Source organism: Triturus cristatus, chromosome 12 (genome assembly GCF_964204655.1).
Source record: "Triturus cristatus chromosome 12, aTriCri1.1, whole genome shotgun sequence".
Lineage (NCBI taxonomy): Eukaryota > Metazoa > Chordata > Amphibia > Caudata > Salamandridae > Triturus > Triturus cristatus.
This window is the reverse complement of record NC_140595.1, coordinates 740,125,774-740,147,955: the sequence shown is the minus strand read 5'-3', so window position 1 is coordinate 740,147,955 and position 22,182 is coordinate 740,125,774. Positions and strand designations below refer to the sequence as shown.

Here is a 22,182-nt window from a genome sequence, read left to right as displayed (position 1 = left end):
TTTTTTCAGAGGGATGATAACTGCCTCCCTTCAGCTCTGTGGGTACAGCCCGGGCACCAGGACCTGAGAATAAACCTTCTCCAAGGCCTCTGCAGTAAGGTCAGGCACCATCTGCAGGACCCTGAGCGGGCAGGGGTCGTCCGTTGATCCCGAGGTTGTTCTTCCTAACAGAGACTTAATTTTAGTCACAAGCTACGGTCCCTTAAGGAGCGTGCGCGCGCGCGCACCTTCGCCGACGTTACCGCGCACTCCCGGATGTGGAGCGCGCACAACGATTTCAGGACGTCCGGCGGAGAGGCGCCGGCCGCGCCGCCGCTTTAAGAAGCGAGCGGCGCGAAAACCAGGCACTTGTTCCAGTGGTGCTGGCGAGGAGTCGTAGAAGTCGTGGAGAGTGCAGGTAAGGGGGCTTGGGGGCTTGTGGCGGCTTGGGGGGGTGCTCGGGGGTGTGTGGCTGCAGAGCGCGGGACTGATTGTGGCCTTTTGTTTATGTATTGATGGTAATCACAGCCCGTGAAGGGGCTCTGATTGCCATCAATACTTAAACAAAAGGCCACTATCATCCCCGCGCTTTACCAACAAAACAGTAGAGTCAGTTTAAAATCACAGCGTGTACCGAAGTACACGCTGTGTTTGTAAACTGGCTCTACTCTTTTGCTAGTAATCGTCCCCCTCCGAAGTGCCCACCATTGAGTTTACCACAGAGGACTGCGAGGGTCCACGCTGGCTCGAGCCGCCGGAAGCCGACGAACGAGGAAGTGAGGAGGACGTGGAGTCTGACAGCAGTTCGTGCAGGTGAGGGGGCTGCTCCAGAGTGCTTCGAAGCCCTTACGAAGGGGCTGCCCGTATTCTTTTTCAATCACTGACTTCCAAGCCACAGTACTTCGATGAAGGCATTGAGAGGTGGTCTTCCACATAAACATAATCACATCATATATATGTTAAGCAAGCGAACTAGATATGTTTTCGCTGTATCAACTCCATGCAAGGTCCAGTACTGCGAGTGCGGCATATCGCATGTGTGGGTGATTATTCAGTCTACAAACAGTCCAGATAAATAGCTTGTAATTGTATGTGCGTATAATTTTTAACACCTATTTGAATGCTGGCTGTTCCCTTTGATTTAGGAGAGAATGGGTTATAGTTATTAATTTGACAGGAATTTTTTTGGGGGAAATAAGTGACATGTAATGGAATTCAGTGACTGCATTTTTATTCACCCTTAATGTGTAGATATTCACAACCAGGAGACCTTTTGTTTTCTTTTTTATACGCCCGCTAACGATTCTTTTTAGGCAGACCTTTGATTGTTTTCAGGGCTTACAAATGAACGCATCCATCCAAGTCCCTCACCAAGGGCGGCATGTGCACCAGGCAGACTGATGCGGTCTGTAGCCAGGGGGTGTAACCTAGAAGGCGCAGCATGGGTCTACAGATGCCAATGAGCGTTTGAATGAATTAGTGTCGTTTTTAAGAGAATGTCTATCAAGAAGTGCTCGAGCCAGTACATGGGCTTTTGTGTGTGATGGTAAAAGCGATTTATCTTTTTCCAGTGTCACATAGAAGTGAGCGGTATCGACCTCTAGAAAGGATCACTGGCTGCCTAATGATGGGGAGACGGGGAAGATGTACAAACCTCTGATTAATGTCCGACCATGAATGCCCTCTTCAGTACCACTAGCGTGGACTAGCTCTAGCTGAATAGGTATTCTATTCTAGTCTACTCTGTTCTACTGTGCAGATTATATGTAGCGCATGGCTACCAGAAGGCCTCCCAGTGCTGCCACAGATACCGTAAACATCCGGGGACTAAACAGTTATTCCCTGAACAGCCAGGTCGTCAAGGCTTTGTGGAAAGGGAGTTCTTGCTCCAGAAGGCATAGTTTGAGAGGCAAAGAATTCCAGAGTTTGGACACCAAAAAGAATGTGGAACATCCACCCCAATGCGATCTCCGAATCCTGGGGACCTTGAGTAGATGGGCAGAGGCTGCTCTGAGAAGTCTTATGGGCACGTACAGGGAGGCTAATGACCGTAGCAAAAGGGGGGCGCTGCTGTTTATCGCCCTATGCATAATGCAGAGAGATTTAACTGGATCCTGCACTCTACCGGGAGCCAGTGGAGATCCTTGGGAGCCTTAGTAACTGAGTGATATTTAGGTGTAGCTATAAAAAGTCGAGCTTGTAACCTTTGCACCACATAGCAAGGTGACCCAAGGTATAGGACATTCCCATAATCCCGGCGTGACAGCAGGAAGTCCTGTGCAATCACTCTACTGGCTGTAAGAGGGAGGAGCTTGAGTGGTCTCAGAATGCCATAGCAGCTGGCGGAAATTCTTTTAGCTTGGTATTACATTGTGAGATTGGGATGAAGTCACATCCCGAGGTTTTTTATTGGGCCTTTAGGGGTCGGCAGCATGCTCAAACATTCTGGTAGGGGGTGCAGTACACTGCTGCATAGTGTATTGCCCAACACCTTAACTTCCGTCTTGTCCTTATTAAGTTTTAATTTACAGCCGGCCATCCAACTGGCTACTTCCTGGAGGCACAGAGTTCGAGATAAATGATTTGAAGTTTGGTCAGGAGAGATAGACTTGAAAAAAAGTTCTTGAAAAAGCAGTTTCACTCCAACTTCAAAATCACATTGATTTTCATAACAATTAGCATGACCATTTTGCCCCTACTATTTCTTGGCCTACTTCTGTAAATTCTTGTGAATTCACGGAAACTGTATATATGCACTTAATGCAAGGATATATACCATGGATGCACTTTTGAGATTTTTAATTGGGCCTTTAATTAGGCCTTGCGTAAACCATGACCTTTGTGTCAATGTGTGCTTTTTTTTGGAGACCAAAATCTATTTTTGCGTTTGCCAATGCTTGTTATAATGGTGAGGGCCCAGCAGCTCCCACACGATATGGTTTTACAAAAAACATGCCTAAACAAGTCACGCATTGACAAAACCAAACGGCTGACCACACATTTCAGACCTACTGGCTTTGCCAATGCTTGTGTTATTTTTTTCCCCCTAATCATATTTCAACTGGTTACACTGATTTTCCATTAGGAATATTTTTGGGAGATACAAGCAGACATCAACATTTTACTAAATGATGCTGCAAAGATATGGCACCTAATGTCTTTTTTCCTACTTGCATTTTTTTGTGAACATTTTATTTTGAAAGCAAAGAACCATCATTCTTGCTTTCAAGCTTCTGCAAATATTTGCATATAAACAGAGAGCGTTCTGGGAGCATTATACATAGCCTCATATTACTAAACTTTGAAAAGGTGTGTACACATTTATACTGGAGCCACCTTCAGTAGTGAAGGCCGAGCTTACGGCATTTACTTTTAATGCTCACCCTAATAATGAATGCTTTTCATTAATTACCCATAAATACAAGTTGAACAGCATTAACACATGGACCCACATATTACTTTAACTGTAGACAATGGCCTTTCCTAATCCATAATGTGGTACTGTAAACTGAGTGACATTTGGCGCCGCGCACACGCGCGGTCTGGTTCCTGGCGCACATAGCCATGGTTGCAGTGCACAGAGACCCTCCACTGCCGCACGCAGAGGAAAGAAATTAGAGGGAACATTGGTCACAAGCACTGGGGGATACCTGGCTAAACATCTGGGGGTTAGGCAGTTCTGGAGTGACACCTTCTACACCGCGAGTCGCAGACCTCACCTTCTGTTCTGCCATCCCAGAGTCACTGGGGCAATCTGTATGTGCAGGGAAGTCTGTATAGTACTCTCCTCCCCTCTCCCTAGTGTGGCACACATTAATAATGCCGAGCGCCACACAAACACCTTTGTATCATAGTGCAGACGTGTCTAGCATAGGTTTTGTACTGGAATGGTTTCCTTCCATTGCAAAATATTATGCCTAGACAAACTCTAAAACTTTTCCTACTTTATATGTGTGCTGTGCAGCAGACACGCCAAGCCAGAAAAGAAAGGAGAAATAAAAGTATTTCTCCTTTTAATGCCTGCTTCAAAATGGTGTTATTTTTCGGTGCAAACCCTGTCTACTATTGTTAGTATAGCGTACTTTGCATCATAAAGCATGGGTGGTTGCATGAGAACGACCGTGAAGCACCCACATAATGCCCCTCTGATGCAAAGTAAAGCAAAGTAGCACTTTGAGCCGATTTGCCTTATTTTAGGGAACTTTCCAGTGCAAAACAAGTTTTGGCTGGAAAGTATATCCTAAAAAAACGTGTTATGCCGGTTTGCATCACTTTTGTGACACAAACTCAGTGCAAAGAGTTTGTAAATGTAGTCTAAAGAGTTTCTGCATGTGTGAGAGCTAGATTCTATGACCCGATTAATTTTGCAACTTTTTGCTCTATTTCTCTTGTTCCATTCCTCAGTAAAACCATGGAGAAACTGATTAATATAGAACTCTTCCAATACTTAGAGAATAATCATATACTAAACCCTTTGCAGTCTGATTTTAGAGTTACTCATAGTACTGAAGCAGCCCTTAAGGCTGTTACTGACTATCAGGATCACTCTGGATGAAGGCAGACCTGCGATCACCTGCTTACATGATCAACAATTGACTATGGCTTCTCCAGGTCGTCTGACTAATCAGTTCTTTGAGTTCAAGCTTAGCCCAAAGTTTGAAGTTTTTCTTGACACTATTTCTCCTCCTCTGGCCAAAAAGTCTGTTTGAGGGAGTCGGTTGGGTAGTCTACCACTAAACCTTTATGAGTAAGTGGGCAAGAGAGAGCAGTTTGGACAAATGTTCTGCCTGCGGGGTAGACCCCGAGACAGAGGAACATGTTTTGTTTTTCTGCCCAGATTATCGTGGCCCCGCAGGAAATGGATACTCCCAGTCTGTTTAAATCTGAAGGTTAATTTTAACAAAATCGCGTACAGAATTTAAAAAACGGACACCTCAGAAGTAATCTTTTTTTCTGTTAGTCAGTTTTTAGCCAATGTTTGGTACAAGTGCTCTAAGGTTGTGCTCTAGTGAGAGGAACAGTATACTATTTCCACCTTTACCTTACTATATGTGAACTGGGTAAAATGTCTACAACCAAATTTTTTTTTAATGAATTGAATTTTGTTCGTTGGGGTTCCTGTGATTCCTTCCACTAGATTACTTCTTTCTATGGTGCTTATTGACGCTCATAAAGCTAAATATAGGATATACTAGTCCCCTATTAGATTTGTACAGACGCACTGCCAGAAGAATAATGTTGTACCTTTGGTATTACAATTGATTTTTTATCAGATTATTTTATATAAGTGAGAACATTCTCATGGACTCTTTAATTTCTTAACTCTTTTACTTATGTATTGTATTTTATATTCTAAATGATATACATTTTTTATATTTGTACGCCTTGATGGTTCTTGGTAAACTGAATAAAGCTTATTTGATTATGATGATGGTGAATATGGTGACCTTCCTGGCGTGTGTAGAGAAGTGCAGAGGCTGCACATGCTTGACTACAGAGGAGCCACCATCGCTCCTTTGCCTTTTTGAGCTCCAACTACTGTGAAACTCGTTACTACCGCAGTGTGTTCAGCAGCCCCAGACCAGATTGGGTCTATCCTCAACCTACTATAGTAGGGTAGGAGAGAAGGCGAATATAGGGTATCTTAGGTCCTGACGAAAGCCGTAAGACCTGTGTATGGGCTACATCAAATCAGCTGAAACATGTTATCAAAAAGGCAGACAGGAGGGTTGTGGGGCTACTAAAAATCCCTGACACCACCATCCTATATTTATTGTAATCCTGACGGAGAAGTCCAAGAATAAATGTGAATGCGGACATTCCTGATCCAGTTTTAGACTCTATTTTCTGCACCAATATTTCTTTTTGGATCCCCTATGATTTTATATTTCTAATGTCTTCCCCCTCCCTTTTGCTCCTCCCTTTTGCTCCACCAGGCATTGGTCAGCGCAGGGTGTTGTTAGCAAGCCCTATGATGAAGCATGCCACAATTTGTGGGTGAGGGCAGTTTTAAAAAAATAAAGCAGGTGCCACCTAGTACATTAGCTTGTTTCTGTATACTCCTACTTCTCTTCTGTGTTTGTGGTGACTAAGGATGACCAAGGAAGAAAATCAAAAATGCACACCTGACTAATACCTTTTCTATGTGGGCTTTGTTCATACAGAATCATGCGCAATGGAGTGTAACATCGCATCTGTTTTGCTCCTGGAAAGTAGTCTGCTTGACTTCCCACTTGTCACGTTACTTAAAATTCCAGTCTTCACTTAGGGCCACATTATGATAGCAGGCGGATTGCCACGGCCCGGCCGGCGGTGGAGATCCTCTCGCCATCACAACCACATTCACCCCCGCCATATTACCATCGCGGGGGGTACCGCGGCGGACAGAAAGTCCGTCTGCCGCTTTTCCGCCAGTCGGCAATCGTCACGGAAAGCACCTCCATCCATATTATGATGCCTGTCGGTTCAGACCTCTCTGGAAAGGCAGGCGGGAATTGCTGTGGGGGCCCGTTGCGGGCCCCCGGGGGTGTGGGGGGCCGGTGCCTGTCACGTTGTGCATGGCAATGCACAACATGCCTCTTTGGCATTGCGTTGGGTGCTGCTTGATATAGATGCGGTATGCGACCACCAGAGTGGTGGTCACATCCTAATTGGTGGTGCGGGACCGCCGCATCCCTGCCGGCCTGTCCCAGCACCGCTAGGCTGGCAGGTGGACATCCAAATGGGGCCGTAAGCTTTGCAGAAAACCAAAATGTCTCATTGACACTGCCACCCAAGATAGACTGATGAATAATTTTAAAAAAGCGGAGCAAATGTGCTTTTTTAAAGCACAGCGTGAACCACTTTAAATAAAATGGATGAGAGGGGTTATAGGAGGCGGGAAGTGAAGCAAAAAGCATAGCGAGGGTAGAAATAACATGAGGTAGAGAACATGGCAGCAAAGGCAGAAACACAGGGTGAAAGAGAGCAACTTGTGGGGGGGCTCACAAGATAGAGCAACATGAGTACGGGTCGAGGGAAATAACAAAAGTGTGAGAGAGAGAGCAAAGAAAGGGGGAGAAGAAAAGCACACAAGGAAGAGAGAGGAAAACAGATGCAATCCCATGGTGTGCCTAAACAATAAGAAAAAAGTAGTTCCCTAAAAGTGAGCAGTGGAAGCCAGCCAATCAGAGACCTGGTAAAGAGGTCATGCTTCATGGGAGGGTCAACACAAGATTGATAAGGCAGGGCAGAAAAGCCATCTGATAAGAAGCAGGTAAACGAGAGTGACAGTAAAGCCACCCAATGATAAGAAGGCTGCCAACCCCTCAATGTTCCTGGTAAACCTATAATATGTCTTAAGCTTGAACTAAAGAGTACCCATGCTTTTTCTAAACATAGACTAGGATGAGAAGGTAGGGCTGAAAACAGACCCCAAACAGGGCAGTCCAAAGAAGGTTACCTCTGTTAAGGAGGTGATATCACCCGGGCTAAGGTATTCTGAAAATAAAGTTGTGTGCTGTTCCACTTATAAATGAGAAATTAGGACATTTCAAAATAATCTATCACTATCACATATGTTTAATATAAAATTAATAAAGAGGCATGTGTACTTTATTGATTAAACAATCAAATGCACATTCACATTCTTAAAAAAGCAATATTAAAACCCCACCTTCATAACATTTTAAAAGCAGATAAAACGTGCCCCATTATCTTAAAAACATCAAAGATCCACTGGTACACAAATTCAGAAACCACAATCTCATTTACACCAGCTATGTCAATGTGACCATAACTCTCCTTCGCTCGTTTCTTCGCCGTCAGCGGAGATGGAGAGTCTGCGAGGAGCACGGAGGTGAAGAAGACACACATGGACAATTTCTGTAGGCTTGATTTTGGATTCTTTTATGGTCCTCCGTACCCAGCTACTCCTGTCCACCCCGCGTCCCCAGAAATGACACTTCAGTACAATGGCTCTTTCCTTGATCAACACTACTCCTAAACTCAACCTTCGTGAGTTTCCATAAGGACATATTTTCTCCCCAGGACATGTCCTTTTTTCTTGTGTACAATATAACTTTTCAAATTACTGCCTCTCTATGTTGCTGTAATTAAAGAAATCTCAGCATCTTCATAGTTCATTAACCCTTCCTTTAAAATCAGTAGTTTGAGCACGAACAGCAGAAACATAAACCATGGATAAATGTTTCAATGATGCTGTGCCCGCATGGACAAACATGGACTGTAACGCTTGAACCCTCACACTTGTTCTGCTTAGTAAGTATTGGCAACTGATTACTTTAATGCCGCGCTGACCCCTCTGTTTGTGATAAAATCATGGTGTACCTTCATACCTGGGGTCATGATCAGTTACTATGGCCTGATGATTAAACAGATGGACTCCGCTGATTCCTACTGCCCACTAAAGATAATTGGTCCAAAATTTGTGATTCAAACACCACAAGAAGATACATTTTGGGAACAAACTTACAAGTTTGCTCCTTTTACCAACAAAGGCCATCAAACTAGGTGTTGTCACATTGTGTACTAATGTCCTTCCACTGCACTACCCTTGGAGTGAGAGGTGAACTTTGGGTGAGCACTCTTGGATAACTAAGATAGCGGTAACCTCAAAGAGTACCTGATGACCCCAAAACAAGGGAAATCACACATGCTCCAGCAGCTCTTTGCTAATCCTATTGATACATTTTTGACAGAGGGAATCCAATTAGATAACCATGGCGCACATCCTATTTCCAACAAATGTCCTCACACAACCCTGAGGGACTATTCCCAACAAAGATTTAGGTAGTTTAGTTACACCTACCTAAACCTACAATTTAAGAGACCACTATCTCTCACAACTGCAAATAAAGTGCAGCATTGCCCTCCTCTAGCATTGATGTCAAACACGAGCTTTAATCCATAACTGTGGCATACGGCTGCTTGCGCACCACTATAGTCTGACCAGCGGAAACTGAGTAAGGACCAAAGTACTGGTGTTTGCTAATCCTTTAATACTGGAACACATGTTGGCACGAGGGTAACCAATCCTCTTCTTCAGCTGATCTCATTTGATATGTTAAACCCCATACCTTGCATGTAACCGACTGGCTTTCAGATGTGTCGCGACAGCGGTAATTGCGCTTACCCCCTCCGTCATTTAGTCCATTTAAAAGTATATTGTTCCGAGGCTCCGGGCGAACTCTGTTCATGAACAAATATCTTGTCTGGGATCATGATTTTAACAGGTGCACCACTGCAAACGTTAAAAGAAAACAGCACCATCTCTGAGAAGGGTCTTCTTCATTGGGGAGAGCATTAAGTAGCTTGTAAATCAGTTACACTAATGCTCATTGCCTAGACTAATTAACCAATCCCTCTTTCTGGCGACACACAGAGAAGGCACAGTTTATAAAAAGGCTGTTAAGGCTATGCTCTGACCCATGGGATCTGAACTTTGGAAACAAATTATGAATGTTGCTTCTCTCGGTCCTAGCAATTGCTTGAAAGCTGTTTAATGAAGGAAAATAAAGTGGAAATGTTTTTAACAAACTCTTCCGCAAACGCCTAAAGACTATTTTACATCTCAGATTTGTGCAGGGAATGAACTTTGGGCTAACGATGCAGTTGGTGCTCGGACTTAGATTGTAAAAAAAAAAAATGTAAATAATTAGATGATTGAGTCCAAACGAAAAGAAGCAGTCAGCATCCTGGCTGGCCCCAAGCCACTAGGCCCAGGCATACTAAGCACCCAGCATCCTGGACCCTTAGAGCACTACATTTTGAAACTATTGCTTGACTGCCGACTTTCCTGGAGAAATTAGGTTCTCCCCATTTGGTGCAGCTGTTATATTTCAATACTTATGAATAGGAATCTTTAGTTATCTTAAGTTCCACATTCCAGTTCTTGTAGAATGTTATGGAAGAATTCTGTACTTGAGTTCAGTTGCACTGACTCTTAAGGAGAGAACAACGCTATTGTTGCTGTGCTTAATTATAAAGCCCTCATCAGCCCACACGCCCTCCCCTCCGCCGACTTCATCCTCCTAGGGGACCTCAACTTCCACCTGGAGAACAACAAGGACCGCAACACCGCCGCCCTGCTGGACAACCTCGCCAACCTCGGACTCAAGCAACTGGTCAACACCCCACCCACTACGCCGGCCACAAGCTTGATCCCGTCTTCTCATCTAGCAAGCACATCACCATCAGCCACTCCACCGGACTCCACTGGACCGACCACAGCTGCGTCCACTTCAGCTTCAGAAGAACCACAACCCACCACCACCCGCAACAGGTTCCTCACAGAAGCTGGAGCAAGATCACCGCCGACCAGCTCACCACCTCCCTCAGCCAGAACCCACCCGCCAGCACAACGGACCCCAGCAAACCAGCCCTCAACTTCACCCAGTGGCTAACCGCCTGCGCCGACGACCTCGCACCACTGAAGAACCCTCCCAGCAGACCCAGAAGCAAGAAGGCCTCCTGGTTCACCGACGAACTCAAGGACTCCAAGAAGACCTGCCGCACCCTTGAGAAAGCTTGGCTCCTCGACCAGACCACCGACAACATGACCGCCCTGAAACACGCCACCCGCAAGCACCACCAGCTCATCCGCACCACCAAGAAAAAAATCACTGAAGGAACGACTGGACAACAACGCCCACGACAGCAAGGAACTCTTCACCATCGTCAAGGAGTTCTCCAACCCCAGCTCCGGCAACAACGACATCACTCCCTCACAAGATCTCTGTGACTCTCTCGCCTCGTTCTTCCACCGGAAGATTGCCGACATCCACAACAGTTTCGGCGCACCATCCACGCACCCAACCGTCGAACCAACGCCCCCCACCGCCACCCTCCGCACCTGGACCACGGTGACCACCGAAGACACAGCCCGCACGATGAACACCATCCACTCCGGATCTCCGACTGACCCCTGCCCCACCACATCTTCAACAAGGCCGACTCCACCATCGCACCCCAACTCCGAGACGTCATCAACACCGCCACCTTCCCGGAGAGCTGGAAGCACACCGAGCTCAGCGCCCTACTGAAGAAACTACAGCGGACCCCACCGACCTCAAAAACTTCCGCCCCATCTCGCTCCTTCCTTTTCCTGCCAAAGTCATCGAGAAGATCGTCAACAGACAGCTTGCCACCTTCCTCAAGACGAACGGATCCCTCGACCCCTCACAGTCCGGTTTCAGAGCCAACCACAGCACCGAGACCGCCCTCATCACAGCCACCGACGACATCCGAGCCCTGCTCGACAACAGGGAAACAGCGGCACTCATCCTCCTGGACCTCTCCGCAGCTTTCGACACTGTCTGCCACCGCACCCTAATCCAGCGCCTCAGCAACATCGGCATCCAAGAGAAGGCACTGGAGTGGATCGTCTCGTTCCTCGCCGGAAGAACACAGAGAGTCCGCCTCCCCCCGTTTCGATCCGAGGCCACCGAAGTCATCTGCGGCGTTCCTCAAGGCTCATCACTCAGCCCCACCCTCTTCAACGTCTACATGAGACCTCTTGCCGCCATCGCATGCCAACACAACCTCAACATCATCTCCTACGCCGATGACACCCAGCTGATCCTCTCCCTCACCAGAGACCCCGACACCGCCAGAACCAGCCTACACGAAGGGATGAAAGACGTCGCCGAGTGGATGAAGGACAGCCGCCTGAAACTGAACTCAGACAAGACGGAAGTCCTCATCCTGGGACCATCGCCCTCCGCCTGGGACGACTCCTGGTGGCCCCCAGCCCTGGGCACCGCTCCCAAGCCAACAGACCACGCACGCAACCTGGGCTTCATCCTGGACTCCTCCCTCTCGATGACCAGACAAGTCAACGCCGTCTCCTCATCATGCTTTCACACCCTACGAATGCTTCACAAGATCTTCCGATGGATCCCAACCGAAACCAGGAAGACGGTCACCCGGGCCCTCGTCACCAGCCGATTGGACTACAGAAACACCCTCTACGCCGGAACCACAGCCAAGCTACAGAAAAGATTCCAACGCATCCAGAACGCCTCCGCCCGACTCATCCTGGACATCCCCCGATGCAGCCACATCTTCGGCCACCTGAGGGACCTGCACTGGCTCCCCGTCAACAAGAGGATCACGTTCAAGCTCCTCACCCACGCACACAAGTCTCTCCACGACCTGTGCCCCAAGTACCTCAATGACCGCCTGACCTTCTACACGCCCACCCGCCAGCTACGGTCCACTAGCCTCACCCTCGCCGCCGTACCACGCATCCAAAGAGCAACCGCCGGAGGCAGATCCTTCTCCTACCTAGCGGCCAAGACATGGAACTCCCTCCCCATCCACCTTCGACTGACCCAGGACCATCTCGCCTTCAGGAGACAACTCAAGACCTGGCTGTTCGAGCAGTAGCAGACCCCCTCCCCCAAGCGCTTTGAGACCCTTCCGGGTGAGTAGTGCGCTATACAAGTGTTATGATTGATTGATTGATTGATTAAAGAAATAAATTATAAAACTTATATTCTGAACAACGTGCTTTTTATAAGTGGCGACGAAGGGAGTAACACCAATCTCAACAATACTGAAGCACAGAAGATTTGTGTTCAAGAACTACGATGCAGGCATACATGGATTTGGTATCCGAGATTTTGTTAAGGAGAAAAGAAGAAAGTTTTTGATTGAAGACGGAAAAAATCCGGTCAGCACACGAGAAACCGTGAGTGTGAAATGACTTTTTAAACAATTTGGGAAGGAAGTCGCGAATGGAAGAATCAACGGTAAACCATTACTATTATTAAATTTTCAAAAGTAATCAGCTTTTGAGGAGCGCAGATCGGCAACGTACTTGTGTTTCTGGGACGTGCGCACAGAATCTCCGACTGGAACAGAGGTGAGAGAGCGCCATTCTCCGCCAAGAGATTCTTGGAACTGTTACGTATGTCATCATGCAGAGCAAAGGATTGAGGGATGCGTGATGCGTACTACACAACGTAGCGGCCATTTTATGTTGACATAGATAACTCCATAGCAACCATTACGCACTGAAGATAATTACAGCTCCGGTCTTCGTTGGGATTGAAATTGACGAAAAGACACTCCAATTAAAAAAAAAAAATAAGAGTAAGTGTTGGAATTGATATAGGCTCATATTATAACTTAACTGCTGTCATTTCACAAGGAAATTAATATTAATCTTTAAAAAAAAGTGAAATATTTCTTTAATATTCAATATATTCAGAATTACATTAAATACTCAAACTTAAGTGGTTATTTTACATGCATTATCTACAATATATATTTTTTTTAAAAGGAGAAAAATCCAATTTGACCCTCCAGCGAAATTTTTACAGTCTAAAGGTGATCCTCCACTACCGTGGTCAAGATGAAAGGAAGAATTTATTAATTATATGAAAGCCATTGATGGTGCCAGAATGGGTGCGGAAAGGAAGAAAAGTATTCTCCTACATTGTTTAGGCTCGGAGGGGCAGATGATTTTCAGAGCTTTACCTGAAATTGTTATTGGTGAGAATCGAGAAGCCACTAATGTCTACAATGAAGCTTTATTAAGAATGGAAAAGAAATTTAAACCTACTAGTAATATAGCTCTGAATAGATTCAAGTTTTATGCAAGGAAACAAGAGGAAAATTAGACTTTTGATGATTTCCTAACTTCCTTAAGAATTTTGAGTGTACATTGCAATTTTGGAAATATGTCTGACGAGATGATAAGAGACCAAATTATTGTTCATGTCAAATATAAAAAGACACAAGAACAACTATGGGTCATGGGGGATCCAAAACTATCAGAAGCCATTTCCACTGCAAAAGCCTTTGAACAAACAGAAAAATAGATGAATACTGTAAGAAATGTAAATAATAAGTCTGATAATTCAGAAGAAGTATGTGCACACAAACGTCAATCTGAACTTTAAAATGATTTTACCAATTCTAACTCCACACACAATTCCAGATATGATAATTTTAAAAGATTTGATAGAAATGACAAGAATTTGATGTGTTACAGGTGTGGAAGCAAAAATCACATGTCTTCATTTGGGGGATGTCCAGCTATTAAAAGAGATTGTAAAAATTGTGGCAGGGTTTGACATTTTGCAAATATGTGTAGGGACCAAAGGAAGTTCACACCTCAAAATTGTGCAAGGATATCATGTACTTTAGAAGGGGCTACAGGAAGTCAGGATGACAGAAGAGAAGATATTTTGCACCAAAATAGAGGGTTTGTTGTCTCTTTGTTTGATAAAATTGCCAATGTTAAAGATCCAGATAACATGTTGAGTGCAAACTCGCCTATGTGTATTGTTAACATTTCAGGCGTGAACTTAAATATGATGGCTGATTCTGGTTCTCCATGGACCATTGTATCTAACCAATATTTCAAAGAAAAACTTAATGACGTTTTTGACATACAGAGGATTTTACCATCAGATATTAACCCTGTGTGCTATGACGGTTCTCACATTGATATGGTAGGCTTCTTCCACACTGAGTTAAGCTTCAAGAACAGGAGAGCTTATATACAACTGTATGTCTCTGGCAAGGGCATAAATGTACTTGGTTGGAAGGATCAATATAAACTTGATATTATTTTAAATCCAAGACTTAAAGATCCGGTCACATTAGATGAGTCTATGACCATTGATTATAGTTCAGTCACAACTTGTGAAGACATGGGAAGTTTTTTAAAGGACACCTATAAGGACGTATTTTCTGATTCTTTGGGGAAATTAAAGGATTTCTCACATCAGATCAGACTCAAGTCAAATGCAACTCCAGTCAGACAAAAGATCAGACCTGTGCCTATCAATGTTAGAGAAGAGTTAAAAGACATGTTAAATGAGCTAGTGTCAGAAGGGATTATCGAACCAATTGACTCTTCTGAATGGGTTTCACCCATCGTTCTAGTTCGCAAACCTGATAAAAAATTGAGATTATGTGTGGATTTAAGAGCTTTGAATTCAGCTATCGTTGTAGACTGTCACCCATTACCGAACATTAATGAACTGGTGTCTTTATTAGAGGGTGCAAAAAAATGTTCAACATTAGATTTAAGGTCTGCGTACCATCAAGTTCCACTGACTCAAGAATCAAAATCCTTAACAGCATTCATCAATCACAAGGATTATTTCAATATACAAGAATGCCGTTTGGATTGGCCTCGGCGGCATCTGTATTTCAAAGGGTCATGTTTAACATCTTCAAAGATATTGACAATTTCGTAAAATGTTTTCAAGATGACATTTTAATATTTTCCACTAATGAGGAACAACACCTTAAACATTTGTCTGAGGTTTGTTCAAGACTAAAACATAGTGGGTTGACACTCAAGGAACACAAATGTAATCTGTTTAAAAAAAAATGTAGAGTACTTAGGTTACACTCTTACTGGAGATGGGGGTCATACCAAAAAAATCTAATGTTGATAGTATTCTAAATGCACCTGCTCCATGTAACAAAGAACAATTATTGTCCTTCGCTGGCATGTGTGAATATTATAGTAAGTTTGTATCAAATTTCGCATAAAAAATGGAGCCTTTGAGGAAACTTTTGAGACAAAAGACTGTTTTTGAGTGGGGTAAAGATCAACAGAATGCTTTTACTGTTGTAAAGCAAGACATTGTAAATGCACCCACTGTAAAACCTTTCTGTATGAACAAAAATTGCATATTCACTGTAGATGCAAGCTTATATGGCATTGGAAGGGTTTTGTCTCAAAAGTGTGGCAATGAAGAGTGGAATGTGTGTTTTGCGTCAAGAACCTTAAACGAGACAGAAAGACGTTATGCTGTCATTGAAAAGGGGTTACCAGCGTGTGTATGGGCTATTGAACACTTTAGAAACTACAAATGGGGAAGCAGATTTACCTTAAAGACAGATCATAAACCTTTAGTTAACATTCTTTCACCGGGTAGAGGTTGGAATGCCACTGCGAGAATTGCTAGATTAACTTCAAGGTTACAGGAATATTCTTTTAATATTGAGTTTGTCCCAAAAAAGATGATGATGTAGAAATTGTCACTTCCATTCAAGACCTGGTTGTTGGTGCTTTTGCAGGTATTTCAGAGGAGAAATGGAAGTCAAGTGAAGAAGAAGATTCTTTATGGAAAACTGTTAAGAGGTATATTGTAGAAGGTTGGCCAACAAAAAAACATATTAGTGGGTATCAGGTTGCAGAGAATTTGGAATTGGAAGGAGATCTTGTTTACAAAAATGGGAAATGTGTGCCACCCTTTGGTGTCCGTGAAACGAGTCTTAAATTAGCACACAATTCCCACCATGGTATGTCGGCTATGAAGCGCTTGATAAGATCCTATTTTTGGTGGCCAGGGATGGATCGCATGGCAGATCGCACAGTGAGGGAATGTGATATTTGTATTTCGAGTGAAAAAATGCTTAAACTTAATGTTCCTCCTCTTAAGAGTACGGAATGGCCTGATGAACCGTGGAAGAAATTAGCGTTTGATATATCTGGCCCATTTATGAGTCTTCCATCAGATTCAAGGTTTGCATTAGTTTTAGTTGACTATCATTCCAAGTGGCCGGAAGTAAAATTTGTCCCAATCTCAACAACTAATGCAGTTTGGGAATTTTTCAAAGAGATTTTTGCTAGGGAAGGTTGTCCTTCAACCATTGTAACGGATAATGGTGTTCAACTAATTTCTAACGAGATGGAGGAGTACCTCCAATGTCACAACATAAAACATATCACTACATGCCTGTATGCACCCCATGAAAATGGTCAAGTGGAACGTTTCAATTGCGTTCTTAAGTCTTACATTTCAGATGTGGCTAAACAGAGAAAGAATTGGAAAAACCTCTTGAGGGAAAGATTATGGATGTATAGGATTACCCCACATTCCGCAACAGAAGTAAGTCAATTTCGACTGCTAAAGGGAAGAGATCCTGCTTCGCATATTTGCCCCTGGTGGTTGAAACAGAAATGTAAAAAGATTATAACTACTGATGTGGATCTTTTTGATACTTCTCAAAGGATCGAAGAGAAACAAAATAAGCGTAAACTCTGGTATAACAAAAAGTGGAATACCAAGGAACATAATTTCAGTGTGGGAGATTTGGTTAGAATTAAGAAACCAGGTTTTGTGGGTAAGTGTATGAGTAAGTTTTCAAAACCCATTAAGGTCACTAAAGTCTTTAGGAATAGTCTCATTACACAGGATGACAAATTGTGGAATGTTAGACGTGTCTCTCTGTGTCCTGCAAATTATAATGGGTTAAGGATAAGCAACAATTCTGGTTCACATTTGTTACAAACTAAACTCTCTGACACCACCATTCCTCCTAATGATTCTATTGCTGGTAGAGTTAAAGACTCTACATGCACTAGATTTTTACCTGCGAAGTTGCTTGATGTTGTAAAGTAGATTAGTTTGGAGTCATGTTTACACTTTCTTTTCTTCTTTAAAAAAAAAAAAGGAAGATATGTTATGTTTCAATACTTATGAATAGGAATATTTAGTTATCTTAAGTTCCACATTCCAGTTCTTGTAGAATGTTATGGAAGAATTATGTACTTGAGTTCAGTTGCACTGACTCTTAAGGAGAGAACAACGCTATTGTTGCTTTGCTTAATTATAGAGAAATAAATCATAAAACTTATATTCTGAACAACGTGCTTTTTATAGCAGCTATACCTATTAAGTCTTTGCTCTGACAGACCCTGCCCATTGACACAATCCATGTGACCTGATGGTGATGGGTGCCCAACTGGAGAGCACCTCATCCCACTGTAGAAGCTCCAATGTGCCGTTCTTTTTCTGACATTGACTTTTTTTTTCAGCCCAGGTGAAAATATTGGTCTGCAGTGGATTTGGTGGAAGGAAGGGATCTTTCACAGACTTTATAGCAGAATTGATAATGGCAGCTGTGACGACAGTAGAATCACGCATCATAACCATTGCAACTCCAACATTCTCTACAAGGTAAGCCCTTAAATCAATGCTAGTGTGACAAAGAACAGCTCCAGGTAAGGTGCATAATGCTCACAGACCCAACAAAACTCCTTAAACAGACTTACACACTTGACGACAACATGAATAGGCAGCAACCAGATGATTCCCCTCACTCCACTCCAGCATGTATCATCATGCAAGGTTTTTATTAAAAACACTGATCCACCTTCTCCTTCTTGTTGGTTTAGAGCATGCCTTGGAACACTTCAGTGACTCCTGACTAACCAGTACATCATCTTTAAAGCCCTGTGATTGTCTCTTGAGCACCAGAGCCCCAACTTAAATCATCAACTCTGCTCTTCTGATTGTACCCAAAACGCGCCTCTGTGAAACTGGTTCAGACCTTTCTCCTATTAGAGGGTTGTACTTTAGAACCAGCTTCCTCCCGATCTTGACCATCTACCACGCTGTCTTGTGTTCTGAATGAACATTTTGGCTTTCCTGTTTTAGCGAAGCCCAGAATAGGCAAATTACTCTACTCAGAGGGATTCATCACTTGTGGGAGCCCCGTGTGCCACAGAGGGTTCATGGGCATACGTTAGGCCCCTGAAGGTGACTTATACACTACTGGTTTAGCAACCGGATTTTTTTTTGTAAAGACATATTTTATTGTTTTCACTGGAACAAACAAAAAACAAACTGTAATGAACCAATAGCCATCTTCGACCATGTCACAGGTAAGGTAGGTTCATACAGTATGAACAAATCTACCTCATAATAATAATGCACCCAAATCGCACAGGACTGCGAGGCGGACGTTCATCATCTTTCCCAAGCTCCTTGAATGGCTGATGAAGTTCCTCCCACTGGTCCCCCATTGGGCGCGTTTGCAGCCCCCTTCCGCCTCACGTTTCTGGCTCTGCCGAGTGTTCAGCCGCCTGCTTCCACGGTGCAAGGGACTTCTTGCAAGCAAAGTGACCTGCGGAGTGATAGCGAAAGGATACTGTAATTCCGGTCTCGGCCTGACATATCGTCATTGTTCTGAGTGTTTTGAAACAAACAGGGTTGTGTGTTTACCCGTAAAAAGTAAAACATACCCAAATCTAAAATTTTTAAAGTAAAGCACTGGAGTAGCTTCTTTGAAAAAGAAGAGGTTATCACACAGGAGCATGGCCACCTCTGTAGCACGTGGCGTGAATCCGACATAAAACTGATTGCAGCGGGAGGTGGCGTACCATGCCATACGGGAGGAGGAAGATGCTATTTCTATCACTCACAGACAGAATGTGTACATAAACTTACTTCCTGCTGGTCTAGTCTGCAGTGTCCTCCTTTCAAACAGTAATCCTCCATAAACTAGCAGAAAGGCTCTATGTTTGTAGTGTGTGTACTGCCGACCCAGCCAAGAATACACAACAGCTGTGTTATTCCCATAAAGAATGCTGATTACATCTGAGTACCTGCACAACATGCACATTTCATTTAAATGGTGAATATCGCAGCCATTGGCAGTTTCTCCTATGGGCTTCTGTTAGGGTGTGAGTAGTTGTTCTGAAAAGGGGGGGCCCTTGGCCCCCCCGCCCGCAAGGCGGTGCGGCGACCCCTCCCCTTGCCATCTGGACCTCTCGGTGGTGGGGCGTGTCCACTGGGGCGCGCCCTGCCACCGATTGGTTGCCACTTCACCCTTGACCCGGATGGCGTTAATCGACATCCGGGTCGGGGAGGGGGGGCGGGTGGGCCGCTGGGGGATAAAGAGGCGGGGAGCGCCCAGGTGACCCCCTTGTTGCCTGGACGCTCCCCCACACCGGACGTGCCCCGCGCTCGGGGCCTCGTGAATTTCTTAAACTTCTCTTTTTTCTTCCCCCCTTGCAGGTGCGGTTTCGAGCACGGACGGCGCGGACGGGCTTTGGAGCCTCCGATCGCGCAGTCGGTAGAGCGGAGGACGGTAGTGGCGCAGGTTTCAAACCCGGCTCGGAGGAGTTGTAAAAAACGGGCGAGGGTCAGTGTGATCCGGGCGGCATCGAGGACAGAGGTACTATTGAGGCAGCGGGTTGGGGCGGCCGCCAGCGCCGGCAGAGCGGATTTCCCGCACACTCTCGGGGGGGGGCTATTGTGGGGGTCTGAACTACGAGGAAAAGCGCGCTCGTGTGCTGGGGACAATCCGGTAGGGGGAAACGAGAAAAAGCGCGGGCATTCTGTATTGGAGTTTTGTTAGGCAGGGAACAGGTGTGGTTTCGAAGCCTGGTCTTGACACATAACAGAAATTGAATTTCCTTTCTTAAGCCTTGTACTGCACGCTATTATAAGTTGTGTGATTGCTAAGGTTGGGGGAACAGCTAAGGGCAGTGGAGGGGTGGTTAAAGAAGGTCCAAGCTTGTACATACTTTGTTTAACCTTATACAGTCTGCTTTTACCAACTGCTTGATTTAACACTCCCAGGTATTAATACATTTTTATTTTAGGCATGTTAATACTGCATTCCTGCAATTTCACGTGGTGAGCTCGGAGTGGTGGACATCGGTTGTGGTCGCAGGCGAATTCCGTCTGGGAGTGCGCAGGATTGGAACGGTAAGAGGAGAGCGGGGGGCTCGCATTGCATTGCTTCTGGTAGCCGCCGGGTGGGTCTACGTTAGAGTTTACTCACCCCTCACAAACCGGATAAGCCGGTGCGTTGCGGTTACGGTTGCATGGTGCTTACAGCCCCCTGTATATCCTCCATCTGGTGAAGGTAATAAGCGTACTTACGCCTGTGTTGGGGTATTAGTGTAGGGCGGTGCACCCAAGTCATGCCGGGGTCGATGGGTGGTGAAGGGGGGTCCAGGATGGAGGCTATGATGCAGGCCATGATGCAGGAAATGAACAGCATTAATAGGAGATTGAGTAAAGTGGATGAATTGGAGGCCCGCATGAATGAAAGGTTTACTGATCCCCCAGTCCCTTCAGGCAGGCCCGCGCGGCAGCGGAAGGCACCCTTGCCAAGAGGGGATTTTGCTAGCCCGCCCAAGACGTCTAAGGCCAAGAAGCGCAGGTGCAGTGCCCCAGCCCCAGTAGTACCGGTTTCGATTCCACCCGCACCCGCGGTTCCGGTACCCCTTACACCTGTGCCGGTAGTTCCGGCGCCCGCTGCACCGGCTCCTGCCATGCCGCCGGCGCTACCTCCTGCGGGGCCTGCTTCCCCGCCCGTGGTACCGATGCCAGTGCCGGGCCTGCCGCCGCCGGTCACTCCGTTGCCTGCCATACCAGTGCCACCGGCCAGGCCCCCTGTGGCGCCCGTAGTCCCAGCGGATAACCCGGACTCGGTCCCGCCTGAATTGGTATCCCAAATAGCGGCTTTATTGCCTTGGCTACAAAAGGGGGGCGTGTTACCAGCGTCATCAGATCATGCTGCGGAAGCAGCACAGTTGGTAGAAAAGATTAAATCAGCAGCGGCGGCTGATAGAGCTGCGGTTCCCCCCTCTTCTTCACTTACAGGTTCCAGCCCCACCCAACCGAAGGCAGATGGTGGTCAACCGGCCCGGGCGCAGGAAAATGGTAAGGAGGTGGCCCTGCCTCTCTTGGGTGATGGGTCATTGCCCTCTAGGAGTGAGAATTTGGCACAACATGTGTCCCAGGCAACGAAAGATTTGATCTGGGCGGGAAAATATATTTACATTTTTTCATTGCTACTGGATCACAGGGAAATGGAACAGGCAAAGACATTAAAGGAGTGGATGTATCCAAGTGAATGGAGGGCACAGTGTGCTAGATTTAGGGTAGAGGAAACTTTGCTCAATTGGGTTAGGGCTTTCGCAGTATTCACGACCATCATGGCCGAACGGCCTCCTAATGTGCAGACGCCATTGGCTTGCTACCAGAGTAGGATTGTGGGGTGGAGCGAGCAGTACCTGGGGGATGCCTGGAAGGAGTATGATGTCAATTTCAGGAAAGCTAAGGAATTTGACACATCATTGACATGGGACAAGGTTGACTCTGTGTCATGGCATAGGCAGTTCTCAGGGAGCTCTGCCCCACTGCAGTCCACCAGTGCGGTCAGGGGGTACTCCACCAGACCTCAACACCCCTTTCGGGCGGCCCAGGGGAGCGAGATCCCGGGTAGGGGTAGAAGGGGGGTCTGAGAGAAAAGGGGTGTGTTGGGATTTTAATAAGCGCACCTGCACGAGGGCCCCTGGCACCTGTAAATTCAGACATGCATGTTCAGTCTGCGGTCACCCCTGAGTCATCTTGCAGGTCTAAGCAGGGCAACCACAGTCAGAGGGGGAGGGGGAAGCCAGTGTAGTGCAGATATTCTGGACATCCCAAC

General features: G+C 45.6%; 1 long non-coding RNA gene across 1 annotated transcript; it reads left to right on the top strand.

Moving 5' to 3' along the window:
- The first annotated feature begins 277 nt into the window (after positions 1 to 277).
- Positions 278 to 20,450, top strand: LOC146782642 (uncharacterized). Its single transcript, XR_014972342.1, has 4 exons — positions 278 to 397; positions 17,771 to 17,912; positions 19,755 to 19,914; positions 20,345 to 20,450. It is a non-coding gene; the product is annotated as an uncharacterized LOC146782642 (long non-coding RNA).
- The last annotated feature ends 1,732 nt before the right edge of the window (positions 20,451 to 22,182 follow it).